The sequence below is a fragment of the Trematomus bernacchii genome, unplaced genomic scaffold (genome assembly GCF_902827165.1).
Source record: "Trematomus bernacchii unplaced genomic scaffold, fTreBer1.1, whole genome shotgun sequence".
NCBI lineage: Eukaryota > Metazoa > Chordata > Actinopteri > Perciformes > Nototheniidae > Trematomus > Trematomus bernacchii.
Window position 1 is genome coordinate 18231015 of NW_022987593.1, and position 12040 is coordinate 18243054.

Genomic DNA, 12040 nt, shown 5'->3' on the forward strand with positions numbered 1-12040 from the left:
TGCTTTAAATCAGGGGTGGGGAACCTTTTTCCTCTCAAGGGCCATTTCAATTTGTACAACATCCTCCGAGGGCCGTACAAATTATTGACCTCTGCTTAAAAATACTAAAATCACAGCCCATTAATTTGGCCTTTCTTTCATGCTGTGCAAAGAAAAAGCAACCTCTTAATCCAGATATTTTACCATGACTCGCGCATAGGGTTGCAAAATTCCGGGAATCTTCAAAGATGGAAACTTTCCATTGGAATAAATGGGAATTTATGGGAATAAACTGGGAATTTTCAAAATTGAAGGTTGGCTCTTAGGAACTTAAATATAGTTGGGGAAAGTATATTTTAGCATAATCTTGACTAAAACAAACAGATGCCATTCAAGTATACACTTGAATATCCATGCCATAGCACACTGCTTACTGCGTGGCTATTGAGACCACACAAAGGTTCGCAACAGGCTCACAAATGTGAGAGTGGAAAAACTGGTTGGCATTCGGCAAACCTAAGGCTCTTTGAGCCTGACACAGAGCCATCCTCAACAAGGCTGGACAGTGACACTGAAGAGGAAGACTCAGAGTGTGATGTTGATGAGGCCCAGGAAGAGCCCGTTGACTGAAAGGGTTTAGCAAAAATGCAGAGGATTGCTTGAAGGAAGATTCACATGTTTAATGGCACTTTGTGGAGGGAGAAGGGCTCTTTTCATTTAACATGTTGAATGGGACTTTGTGGGGATTTTTGGATGGGGGGTGCATTTTTGTTCATTTATTAATGAGTGGGGTTGGGGAGGATGAGTAATATTTAACTCAACATTCCTGTTTTCGTTCTTCAATGAAACAAATAATTGTTCAATAAAATAATTAAAGGTAGTGTATGTAAGTTTGAGAAACCGGCTCGAGATCGCTAGAATTTGAAAATACACGACCGGAGAAAATCTGCCACAGAGCCCCTCCTCCAACACACACGAACGCGCACATGACCAATGAGGGCACGAGATAAGTTTGTGCACAGATGGAAGGCTGACAGGCAGGTAGGCCAGAAATATACAGATGGGGCATCTTATTTTGGACACCAGCATACAGCTTCCTGCCTACTGCCAGCCAGTTACCTGCCTAAGACCTGCCAAAGACCAGTATCCAGGAATGTTAGGCCCTCCCACTATTCTCCAATTTCAGGGTTTAACCAGGAGATGGCGCTATATATTAAATAACTATGGCCAAACTAAGACTTAGTTTTTCACAATAGGAAATGCAGATATTATATAAAAAACTAAAGTTAAAATCTTGTTTTTAATGCCCCAAGAGCAATAACATCTTGTCACAAGCTTTTTGGAAGAAAAGACTGACCCAAGAGACCTGTAGTTGACTAATTACAGGCCTCAATAAAGTTCTGCCATTGGTTGTGAAAAACAACGGTGGACATAGTGGAAAGTGAAATTGACATTGTCGAATTTAATAAAAATACAAAATAATGTATCTGTGTAGCCTACGTGTTTTACTATGTGATCTGCATGCACTTATCAAACATCTAATTAAAGAATGGTAGCTGTACCTCTCAAACAACCTAAACTAGTTATAAATGTATATTTTAAATAAAGTCTTTATGACTCGGAATATGAATAAAATGGGTTCGTTACAGTTTGTTTTCATCTGATTTCAAATAAACAAAGTCTTGGCTTTCAGAATATTAAACTTGTTTCGGCAAATTTAGATGATAAATACAACTATGAAGCTTGTAACGGCATAATTACTTAAGCGGAGAACGGAGTAAGTAAACGTTACAGCAGGCATAACAACAGCCGGTGTTTATTTTATTATAATATATAGTCGTTTTATTATATAACTATATATGTAGTTTTATAATAATATATAGTTTTATTATAATATATAGTCGTTATTCATTTCCTATAATATATAGTCGTTATTCATTCGTTATTCATTTGTTTTAAAGCTCAATATATAGTTTTATTATAATATATAGTCGTTATTCATTTGTTATAAAGCTCAATAAGGAAGATTGAACTTTAAACTTTCACACACGTTGACCGGCGAAAAACTCTGCCCGGTTGACCGACCCCCCTCTGAGTGAATACCCAAGATATCTTGGTTTGATTTGGAGAAGGCTTTTAAAGTATACTAACTCTAACTCTATTGTATACTAACTCTTCCCGTCAAGAATATGAATAGAACTTAGATAGATCACTTTACATTTCTGCGAATGAATAGCTTAGCTCAGTGGTTCCCAAACGGTGTGCCGCGGCACACTGGTGTGCCGTGAGGCAAGTCCGGGTGTGCCGTGGGATTTTGTGACAACCATACGTTATTTTTGCAATATACAACTACACAAACATAATTATTTTTTAATTTACTATATCAGTACTTTGTATGCACTCATTTCATAATACAGAGGCAAACTCTATACCTAAAAACAATTATTTAAAAAAAAATCCTCACAGAACCCCATATTTCGCTGTTAACGCAGTTGCAGGTGGGAATTATAAGACCGTGACACATCGAAGGCTGGAGGACAACACTAGAACTGTGTAACTTTTTTTCAATAAAATATTAAAGTCTTCCAGTCCGTGACTTTTCCTGAAAGTGTGTTATGTAGCACCCTATGTTGTTAAAAATTGTCAATATGAAGTCAGATTGAAGAAATCGCCCAAAAAATTGCCATTTATACCTATTTCCGCCCAGCGGGTCATATTGACCCCACCCCTTTTCATATAAACATGACGTGTTGCTATAGCAACGCCTTTTGTCTACTGTGGTTCCTTATAGATTGAGAGATAGATTGAGAGAGAGAGAGAGAGATGGATAGATATATTGATAGATAGTTATAGATAGAGAGAGAGAGAGAGCGAGAGAGAGAGAGAGAGAGAGAGAGAGAGAGAGAGAGAGAGAGAGAGAGAGAGAGAGAGAGAGAGAGAGAGAGAGAGAGAGAGAGAGAGAGAGAGAGAGAGAATGTAGTGAAGGAGTGCGCTCCCGCTCACGGGAGACTGCTCGCGCTGCGCTCCGCAGCAAACAGCTGTGGGGCGAGTTGAAAGTACGTTATGCTGGCCGCGGTGTCTAAATAATGCTTCCGGGCCAGAGGGCCATTTATAATGTCGAGCCCTGAGAGTCCACAGATTATATTGGTATACGTTTCATCCCTGTGCTTTGATGAAGCCTAATTTGATAAAGTTTCAAATTAATTTCTGAAATATTTCGTTAATAAATATTTCATGAGTAATATAGTTGTCTTTGTCACATTTTATTTGGCATTAGCAGTGGCGGCGCCAGGGTATGGCTGGGGTAGGCTACAGCCATACCAAGAAATGGCTTAGCCCCACCTTAGCCCCACCATGAAAAGTGATGCAAATTCAATTAAATAATAAGCGAAATGCTAAATGTTGAGAACACGGATTGCGAAAATATACGGGTCATGTCCACAGCACACAAACTGATCCTGCTGTAACAACAAGTGCAAGTTACTGATGCAATATGGTTTAGACCATTCGGGCTTATGCTATAAGAGGGGTGCAAGGAATAGTCTAAGTAGTGGGGGAGTTTTATACACTAAAGGTGTGGAAATTCTCAGCGCGGCCGCGGTCAGATCAAAATGCCTCCGAATGCAATTTGAATAGACCTACAGCCAATCAGAGCAACGCAACGTTGGATCTGCGTCATGCCTTATTGATTGAGATCAATCGAAACCGCCATTCAGTATCCCCATTGGATCTTCAACGTGTACTATCATACGTCACGTTCACAGTGATCCCTTTTTATTTACTACAAGACAAATGTGCCGTTTTATTTCATACAGTTCCATTTTGATTGAGACAGGGAAATAATCTAAACCTCACGCGTGGCGTTTCACTGTCAAGGGGGGCGATATAGCGTGTCTGTAATTACATTGCAAATACTGACTTGAGCACCACCACTGTATGGGTTAGCCCTACCATAGATTACCCAACAAAAATGCTCTGGCGCCGCCACTGGGCATTAGTAAATAATTATGCACATTTACAGATATTTTACATGATATGAGTGATAACACGTGTTATAAGGGCTATTTCGCACAATAGGTGTGCCTTGAGATTTTTACTTGTCCTTTGGTGTGCCTTGGGCACAAAAAGTTTGGGAACCACTGGCTTAGCTACTTGGCACTAAGAGTACAGATATGTCTACCCTTTCTTTTCAGAGTGTAATATCTGCATTTTCTCTTTTGGTTTGAATAGGAGAAGGGCAATGGTTATCGATGGTGCTTTTAATGCCTATTGTATACGAACTGTGTGATTTATATTGCTTTTCAAATGCATATAAGCCCCCCATTTACACTGCACTTCCCCGTCAAGAAAATGAATAGCACTTAGTTAGATCACTTTACAGATCAGGTTGGACCAGCCCTGTCGCTACTCTCTGCATTTCCTACTGCAGATAAAAAAAAAGCTACAAATATGTATTTCTTAATAAACTAAATAGGCCACCATTGGTAGCAGTTCTCATTATATACTTCTCAGTAACTGCTCCCCTTAAATTAAATGTATTCTGTAGAGAAATGTAAACGTTCACCATCCCCCCACCCGCCTACTGTATGTTGCTTTTTGACATGTAAATGGGTAACTACCCCCCTCTGAGTGAATACCTGTTGTACCTGTCCGGGGCTAAGCCCATAGGACGATGCTCTGATGTCATCACCCTCGCACATTGGTCATATGTTTACAAAAAACGATGTTAACACTTTCTCGTTCTTAATATATGCTATATTTAGGGTCGATATGTGTTGAATTTACTTTAAAATAGCAGATCACTGTGATTCACTTCTCCGCGGCTCCTCCGTGCAGAGAGGCCCCCCCCCGTTGACAATTCACGAGCGTCTAACTCTTCCCCCCTCCCCCGTCGCACCTTCTAACAGAACCCCCCCCCATATCAAATCCCAATTTATTCATATTCTGAGTCATAAAGACACACACACACACACACACACACACACACACACACACACACACACACACACACACACACACACATACACACACACCCCGAGTTTGGTTAGGAGGGACAGCACAGCAAAAGCACAAAGATAACATTAGACAGAATGGCAAGGGGCTGCTTTTGAACTTTTCGTGAAGATGGCCTTATTCATTTTTAATACAACTGAGATGTTGGGAATCTATTTATAGACAATTTATTGTGGCTCAGGTTAAGATTCCTCAAGTGAGAATCCAAACATAAATAGTCTTGCAATGGTCTTTGACAGAAGAGATTGACAGCTTCAAAGACTGGCGCATGGCTCCCTCTTTTCTGTCTTTTGAGGCGACTGCAACAAAGGCTCCCCACTGTTGTGTTCGCAACAAAGCATGACTCAGTACACATATTCCAGGAATGTAGCACCTTCTGCCATCCCATCTCTACTGACAATCATTAACACTTAGATTTTATGATATCGTAAGCATCTTCAGTGATTGACTTAAACATTGAGAATGTATTTATTAACTTCTGACATTTTCATATACAAATGTGATCATACACCAACACACTTTTTTTAATTGAGTTGTGCAACATGGCGGACCATCTCGCACATGCGCACATGCACAACATCTCGCACATGCGCATAACAACATCGTGATGTTTTGTAAATGATTACATGTCTTATTTAGCACAGACTATGATCCAGACTATGATCCTATCCGTGACATATGGATCTTAACAAAGATCCGCTATACATTAGTACCAGATATACTGTACACGGACATTTTAGTGAACCAGACCAGCTGTTTCCGCCGGGTCTTCGCTTCCCGGGCATCACGTTGTTTACAAGTGTGTTCAGATGCTAAATAAAAGTTTAGCTTGTACTTTTGATACCCCGCCTCTCGGCACCACAACATCCAATTTACTGTATTTCACATGAGCGATGTCGAACATTGAAAAATCCTTATAAAATCTTTGTTATTAGATCAGTACTTTTCTTATATGACTATTATTGACTTGAACACTGAGAATGTATTTATTAACTTCAGACATTTGAAATATTTGAAATCAGATGAAAACAAACTGTAACGGACCCTGCCGTGTTATCTATGATTACTATGCCTTACTATACATTCATAATTTCAGCCGGAGGTAGGTGGTAGGCGTTGCGGAGGAGCAGATTGCGAGTGAGGTGCCTGTTCATGTAATACACGGGATCATTTGCAGCGACTTGGTCATTGTGGGGAAAAATAACACCCATCCTGATCGTTTCAAAGTTGAATACAGAATATTCATATTTGTCAGTGATTTCATGTCAATTCGGCGAACATAAACATCAATGATGATGATTAAATTAGGATTAAAAATCGGGAGAGCCGGCTCGTTCGTTTTTTTTTCGACTAAACAACATTATTTTGTTAAATAACAACATGGTGATGTTTTGTAAATGATTACATGTCTTATTTAGCACAGACTATGATCCTATCCGTGACATATGGATCTTAACAAAGATCCGCTATACATTAGTACCAGACATACTGTACAAGACTCCACACATGACTCCAGTGTGGAACCCCACTGCACCCCCTGGTGGATCAATGATCCATTGCAGCTGGCTTCACAATAATTAAATGTATTTATCACGGGGGCGGTATCAAGTCAGACTGGGGGCCGGCCGGCCATCACGGAACGTGCACGAACCGATCACGACCCTCGCATTTTAAACTGTCCAAAATAAGACGCTCCATCTGTATGGACACAAGATGTGTGCAAAAGTATTTAGTTTCCTATCCATGTGGACATGATTTAAGTGGGGGGTGGGGACCTAACATCCTCTAGGGGGGTCCGGGGGCATGCTCCCCCAGGAAGATTTGTTTTTAAATGTTGAAGTTAAAACCATCAATCTGGTGCACTTTGAGCGCAAAATGAAGAGATCTATGGATACATCTCTCAACACCCATATGAAACAGAACTGTAAGCAGATTTTCTTTTTCTTTATGGATATTTTACAAATCACTCCCCTTTCAAACAACTTTTTTTTACTGTCATATAGTATTTTATACCTGTTTACTTTATTCTCTTATTTTTGTATAACTATAATGATCATATAAATATGTGCCTTTACCTCACTGGTTGTAGAAAAAGCTTCTTATATTTGTTAGCATAGCTAGCTAACCAGATGCTAATAACAACAAAGTTATTGACTGCCTGATCAGTATGACAGATGAACAGATCGCCACTGGGCTTTCAACTAAAGACACAGCCACGCAAAAACTGCGGCATGTGTACAGCTCCTTATGTGTACTGCAATTTTGGAAGTGCCGGAGCGGCGTTCTGGTGCAGAACTGCACCCCTGTCAGACCAGACATATACCACGTGATGACACGTTAGGCTTGTGTTGTGTTCAAGGACCCTGCTTCATTCTGATCAAGATCCCTCCGCTTCGCGTCAGGCTCCTGATCTGCCTGTCCAACACACTCTCACTCCATAAACGTCCAGGAGCGACGCTTGGTCAGGGTCCCGAGGCGTGCAGTTGGGACGCTCCTAGGCTCCTTCAGCTTCATAAACAGACGCAAATAGCTTTCAACTGATTGCAATATATTCCCATCTGCGGCGGGATTTGACGCTCATGGAAGCACGGCATTCGTTTGTGTCGGAGGCTGTTTAAGGCAATGTGAGCGTCCATTCCCATTGGATAACGGAGAAAAGTATTCCCCTTGCTGTCGATTGATTTGACAGTGATATCTCCACTACTCATCAACTCAAAAACACCAGATTATCCTTGTTAATTAAACGACATTGATAGGTTTTAGTGTACAATGCTTTTGTCACGTTTTCCCCTTCAATTTTGAGAAACAAGTCGTTTTCTATGAGTTTTGGATGGCCGAAGACATTACATTACCCACAATCCTTTGTATCATCCATAGACTGTATATTGCAACAGGCAACAGCTTCGGTTCATGTTAATTTACAAACTCTTCAACTACAACCGTAGTTATATTTAAAAACATGTTAGAAGGCCTCACAAAATACTTTAATGTAAATTACAATGTAAATGCGAAGGAATGTGTGTATATTAACTGTGGGTTTTTCTCTGGAAGTTTTTCCCTGAGGGTCAAAGGATGCCGTTTTTCTCATACTGATATTCCGCTATGCACGCTGGGATTTGGTGTTTATGCGATGTGAAATCCGAAAACATTTAAAGAAAATTAAATAACACATTATTCCGAGTGTGCTTGCTTTTCTCTTTGAAAGTCATCACATAACGGCATTTGTAATACACGTTTCGGCTGCATTAAATATTACATATCTGCCGTAGTTGTCTATTTATAGAGCCCTGATGAGAAGACTTCTAGACAAACAGGAACTGCCGCCAAAACTGAAAACGTGACGTGGATCTTAAATATATAAGCAATTAAACATCATCTTACATTTCTTTTCACACAATACGTCTCCTTGCAGTATCAACACTAATTCGGCTGACTTTTATATTTGATCCAATTGGTAGATAGGCTGTATTTACGCCATAACGGTGCACAGCTGATAGAAAGGGACACCTACTGGTTAAAGCACATTATTGCATTTTATAATTTTATTATTAGATATTAATAGGATCCCTATAAAGTATATTCTTTACTCGTCGTTATTCTCTACTAATAGTTAATTAAAGACTGTATATAATGACTATTTTGCACATCCCTTTCAAGATTTCAAGATTTTCTAAGGTTTATTGACATTAAAGACTGTATATAATGACTATTTTGCACATCCCTTTCAAGATTTCAAGATTTTCTAAGGTTTATTGACATATCATATTATACACAACTACGGTGTAGTTATGCAATGAATGAAAAACTTGGGTCGCAGGTTCCTCAACAGTGCATTACAAGACATCTATCAATATGTGTGTACCTCCACCATTACATTGTCATATTCTGCACATTTCTTATACTATCTACATACATCTTATAAGAGTATAATACATATGTATAATATCAGTTAAAATAAGTGCTTAAACATAGTTAACATTGCAGGAAAGCAATATATTAGACGTTAAGTACTTTGTCAGGCTTAATATTTATCTGTAGATACAAATTTCACTGTGTGTGCTGTGTGCTCTGTATGTGTGACCATCAAAGAGGGTTTCATCCCTCCATATTCATCTTCTATACCCCCAAAGCTGTTTTCTTATTCAAAAGAAGACCTTAACCTAAAGTATTCTTTAATGTTTAAATAAAGCCTTATTAGGTTGTCTGTTTTGCACATCCTCCTATTAATATCTAATAATAAAATTATAAAATGCAATAACGTGCTTTAACCAGTAGGTGTCCCTTTCTATCAGCTGTGCACCGTTATGGTGTAAATACAGCCAATCTACCAATTGGATCAAATATAAAAGTCAGCCGAATTAGTGTTGATACTGCAAGGAGACGTAGCCTATTGTGTGAAAAGAAATGTAAGATGTTGTTTAATTGCTTATATATTTAAGATCCACGTCAAGTTTTCAGTTTTGGCGGCAGTTGTTCCTGTTTGTCTAGAAGTCTTCTCATCAGGGCTCTATACATAGAGTTAACTACGGCAGATATGTAATATTTAATGCAGCCGAAACGTGTATTACAATGCCGTTATGTGATGACTTTCAAAGAGAAAAGCAAGCACACTCGGAATAATGTATTATTATTATTTTTTTAAATGTTTTCGGATTTCACATCGCATAAACACCAAATGGGAGCTGCCTGGACGCTGCAATCATGTTGCGCGCACTATCTGGCTACCTGCATAAAGTCAAGTGCTCGGCGCAGTTGTTGGCAAAATGTCGCTCCTCTGTTTTCATTGAAACAGCTCCTTATATCCGTTAGCGCAGCTAGCTAGCACCAGATGCTAACAACAACAACAACACGTAAGGTGTGCCTTGCTCGCGCTACACATACACACACCCTCCCGGTCCTCCCGATGGCCAGTCCGGGCCTGCCGGTGAGCGTTGAAGTGTGGTCTGCCACAAGCGGGCGGCAGGAGCGGGGCTGTCAGCATCAGCTTGTAGATGGTATTTTAAACTCGATGCGCTCTGAAACTACGGGGCGGGGCGGCCGTGGACAAAAAATACACATGCGTTAATCGCGTTAAAATAATTAGTGGCGTTAATTTTTTTTGCGTTAACGCGTTATTAACTTGACAGCCCTAATAAAAACCTATCAATGTCGTTTAATTAACAAGGATAATCTGGTGTTTTTGAGTTGATGAGTAGTGGAGATATCACTGTCAAATCAATCGACAGCAATGGGAATACTTACTTCCGGGTGTACAATTCTCCGTTATCCAATGGGAATGGACGCTCACATTGCCTTTAACAGCCACCGACACAAACGAATGCCGTGCTTCCATGAGCGTCAAATCCCGCCGCAGATGGGAATACATTGCAATCAGTTGAAAGCTATTTGCGTCTGTTTATGAAGCTGAAGGAGCCTAGGAGCGTCCCAACTGCACGCCTCGGGACCCTGACCAAGCGTCGCTCCTGGAGGTTTATGGCGTGAGAGTGTGTTGGCCTGTCGGGTGTTCTTTTACCCATAATGACCGCCTCGCTGCACATTATCCCTTACTTATATACTGCTGGGTAGCTTTTGAAGTTCACCATGGGATCAATAACATTTTATCTTAACCTATAATAATACATGATAAACTATTTCTTTATTATATTTTGTAGTATTCTGAATCTTCAAAGTTACTAAAGTTATCAAATAAATGTAGCGCAGTATAAAGTACACTATTTACCTGAATTGGAGCGGAGCAGTACAGTACTTAAAGTGGACCTATCATGCTATATTTGAATAATATAGTCTAGGACCATACCTATATAAGGCATATTTATACTTTTTTTTTTTCAAAATACCAAACAGATCATGCATTTTAGCCATGCCTAATTTCGCTCAATTTGAAAAATGTTAGCTCTGTTTTTGCAAGGGTTGATTCTGTGAGCAACAGCACCATCTACTGGCCTGGCATATGTACTACAGCGTCTCCAGCGCTTACGAACGGCAATGGCCGTGGCTGTCTCCTCCTGATTGGTGGAGTTGGCCCAATAGCCGTAGCGCCACCGTCCTGACGTCAGGACAGTGTTCAAATCTGGATCAGTTTTTATCAGATCCGTTGCAGCCCCTTTTTTAGAGATTTGAATATGGAGGAAAATAGAGAGGGTTGTGTTTTCTGACACTTGGTGAGTTCCCTGGAACACCGGGGACACATATTCATGTATAAAAGACGTACAAAAGTGCATTTTGCATGATAGGTCCCCTTTAAGTAAATGTACTTTGTTACTCTCTACCGCTGTTCATTGTTCAAGAATGAAATGTAAATTTGCAAGACGGTTTCTGCCCCTCTATTCACATGCAACCTTTCATACAGTATGTGAGGTTGGCTTCATTCTCCCATTATCCTCCACAATCTGGCTAGAAGTATTTTAATGTTGTAGCTGTTCAAGATGGTCATTTTAAAATGTTTTGAAAATATATTGTTAGTAGTTAAACCAATAATAATGCTAGGGCTGCAACTGACAGTTATGTAGGCACATTTTTATTTTTTCTTAACGCTGTGTGATTAAAAGAATAAACACAAATAGCAGGATAGGCATACATATTTGCTATATCTTGCCCCACTGAAAAGGCACTGCACCGATACTGTTAAAATATTGGCATAGCTCATGTGCTGCTTGGCTCGAGCTGTAGCATTGGTGGTGTGTTGCAGGGTGGCTATTTGCTATTTGTTGTTTGTATCACGCAGACTGTCTTCCGGTTGCCTCTTTTGAATGACGAATACTTATTGCCACTCACGCATGCGCAGTGCGTACGTGCTACTTGGCTGTCGGCTGAAGTCTTTGCAGTGTGTTCCAGTGAGACTTTTTGACCAAGACGGAGGAGACGTGAGGCGACACAACAGTCGGGTCCGTCGGGACGTGTTCTTTGGTGTCGATTTGTTATGTCAGGGCCTTAAGTTGAATGGCGCAAGTGGATAAGTAGTTTCGAGAAAAGTGGACTGAAACATCAACACTACAAATGAAAGTCTGGTATTTGATGTTGTTATGAGTCTGATCATAGTTTCTGATGT

The 12040-nt window shown here is 40.0% G+C and overlaps 1 protein-coding gene across 4 annotated transcripts in view; it reads left to right on the forward strand.

Annotated features, from left to right (window-relative positions):
- Window positions 1-12040, forward strand: part of LOC117482039 (B-cell receptor CD22-like) — a 33327-nt gene that overhangs the window by 6956 nt on the left and 14331 nt on the right. The gene's annotated exons all lie outside the window — the stretch shown is intronic.